Source organism: Notothenia coriiceps, unplaced genomic scaffold (genome assembly GCF_000735185.1).
Source record: "Notothenia coriiceps isolate Sejong01 unplaced genomic scaffold, NC01 NC01_scaffold00035825, whole genome shotgun sequence".
Lineage (NCBI taxonomy): Eukaryota > Metazoa > Chordata > Actinopteri > Perciformes > Nototheniidae > Notothenia > Notothenia coriiceps.
This window is the reverse complement of record NW_011368526.1, coordinates 1-2,930: the sequence shown is the minus strand read 5'-3', so window position 1 is coordinate 2,930 and position 2,930 is coordinate 1. Positions and strand designations below refer to the sequence as shown.

At 37.2% G+C, this 2,930-nt stretch overlaps 1 long non-coding RNA gene across 1 annotated transcript; it reads left to right on the top strand.

The window, feature by feature from the left end:
• The first annotated feature begins 1,119 nt into the window (after positions 1-1,119).
• LOC104963219 (uncharacterized) lies at positions 1,120-2,054 on the top strand. Its single transcript, XR_800292.1, has 3 exons — positions 1,120-1,193; positions 1,692-1,780; positions 1,889-2,054. It is a non-coding gene; the product is annotated as an uncharacterized lncRNA (long non-coding RNA).
• The last annotated feature ends 876 nt before the right edge of the window (positions 2,055-2,930 follow it).

Genomic DNA, 2,930 nt, shown 5'->3' with positions numbered 1-2,930 from the left:
CCGCTGTTGCTTAGGTGGAGGTGGAGTGGCTTCGGATGAGTCTGGGTCTGTGGTCTTAGCTACTAGCTTCGTCCCAGCATGTTGTTTCTGCAGATGTTTCAACAGATTTGAATTGCTGTTTTGTGCAGTAGATAGGATCTTTGACCCGCCAAGATATAACTTACATTTAACTAAAACATTCTTTGTAACGTGTTAGTCCCAACACTGCTTATATGTGACCCTATGTGAACTCTATCGAAATCAGTCGGAAGTCGCAACGGCTCATTTAAAAATAAACGTGGATTTGCGTAAAAAAAATTGTTTTTCGGCATTTGGGTGTTTTGTTTGATATAAAATAAACAAAGTCTTGGCTTTCAGAATATGAAACTTTTATTTCCAAAATCACGCGATAAATATATTTTTGAAGCTTGTAAATGGAAGAAGACAGCTCTCACTCGCAATCTGCTCTTCCGCAGCGCTGCTCCCCCTCCCTCCCTGAAATTATGAATGTAAGGCGTATAGTAATCATAGATAACACGGCAGGGTCCGTTACAGCTTGTTTTCATCTGATTTCAAATAAACAAAGTCTTGGCTTTCAGAATATTAAACTTGTTTCAGCAAATTCAGATGATAAATACAACTTTGAAGCTTGTAACGGCATAATTACAAGCGGAGAACGGAGTAACTTAACGTCACAACAGGCATAACAACAGCCAGTGTTTCTCGTGAGTGTTTTCCTCGAGAAACAAACGCAATACACACAAACGCAAAGATACACAAACATACATACACACACACACACACACACACGTATACACACTAACTCGCGAGCTTCCCCCAGACCAGTAATCCAATCAGATCGATGGATTCCAGAGAAGAGGAAACTTTGAAGGCCTTTTTCTCAAAATGATGACTCTAACAGTCATTATATAATGTGACATATTTTGCTTAATATTTGGAGTACAACAACAATCCTGATATCATTAGAAAGCTAGGAATCTCCTCTTTCCAGCAGTGTATACAACTCAAAATGTGTCTTGGGGTCAATGCGACTGATTTCGATAGAGCAGGTCACATATATGAGGTGGTAGTGTCTTAGTCCATTACAAGTTGGTAACTGAATTGACTCTGCAGCGAAATAACTGTTCTACTTTTTTTTAGTCAAACGAGCGGCTGATGAGGTATCTTTGGAAACCAAAAAACCAAGGATTGAGGTAAGCTGACATGAAATATCCTCCACTAACATGGCTTTGAGTACTCAAATTATGGAGCTATTCCTCGAGTGGTTGCAGTACATAAATAATGTAATTCTAAAGGGGGTAACAATGTAATTGTTTATTGGTATCAGAAAAAATCTATAAGTTCCTGTATCGAAATAAATGTCAGGGAGCTTTTGTCCTTAAATGAGACCAAAATATTTGCAACCATATAAAAGAACATGACTATTTTATCTAAAATGTCGGTTACATTTAGGATTTAAGAGAATTAATGAACATGTCTTAAAATATTTAGCATTAGATGATTTTGCTTATTAAATATTTAGTTCAGTCATTATACATTAACCCAAAAGAAATTCGTCAGTGTGTATGTTTTGTAGTGAATAAAATGCATTCTTGTTGAAGTTGCAAAAAAAAATGGTTCATAGATATAACATTATTCATCCTGTTTTATTCTTTAGTTTGCTAACAGTGTGTACAACGCTTTCTCTTCAGGATGAAGAGCGAGTGCGTTTGGATAAGGAGCGCCTGGCCGCCCGTCTGGAGGGCCACAAAGAGGGCATCGTGCAGACTGACCAGATCAGGTATTGTAGCGGATATATGTCCTCACAACAAAAAACAAATCCAAATCAAATGCCGAATAAAGTCCATTGACCAGGCACACATTTATTTTGTTCCGTTTATTTTCTTAGGTTTCAACCAAAACAGGAGCATTGGCTTTAACGTTTTCTCTTGCCTTTTTGCCATGAGCAAACTACTCCTCCACCTGTCTACCAATTAATACCCAATTACCTAGGCCTTCAGAAACAAAAGCATCTACAACTACTACAATTAAAGACACTAAATGATGATCAAATTACTCTTTACAAAACAGAAATGTGATAGATATTTTTAACTATAAAAAAATACAAAACAATGAATTTGTATTTGAAGTGTTTTGTGTTTTTGTTAAACTTGGCACATTGTCAGTAGTAACAGCTCAATTTGAATGTAGTTGGTGGATTTTGGGCTGCACAATGTTTTATTTATTATTTAATCATGGTTGCAAAGTCAACCTATAGAAAGCTACACTTTCAAACGTATGATTCTTTGTTTCGTGTTTGGTTCAGTGAAATAATGTTGGAAATAAGACATTTGGCATCTGAGGCTTAATGGGTGACTTCCAATCACAGGGTCAGTTGTTCAATCCCAGCCCCTGTAAAGTGTCTCCCTGGTTAAAATGCTTATCCCTAAATTGTTCCTGTAGGCACGTCTAATATATATTGAAGTGTATGTAAGTTGCTTTGGGTAAAGGCTTCAGTTAAATGTAATGTTAAAACAAAAACGAAATACAGTAGAATGGCAGACCTGTGTACGGTTTAATATCTGTTTACTATCGTTACAGCCGGGATATTAAACAGCGTTATCGTTTATATATTCCTCATATCGTGCAGTCCTACTGATTGTCAGGTTTTACGACACGAAGCAGTGATCTTTTAGTAAAACAATATCTTAATTTCGCAAGTTATAATTGAAACGTGTGGTTGTGAAAAGGCGCTCCAAAGACAGCAGGTGTAGTGGTACAGGCCAGCTACGGGGAGCCGGATTTAAATGCAAGCATGTCGGAAAAAGTCAAGAAATGAGCGAAAACCGAAAAAAGAAGCAGCATCTGGCTGCATTTCAATGATATTGGAGAAAGCAAAGCTGAGTGCAGGATTTTTAAAATGAAAATAACCTTCAGAGCAGGTAACCACT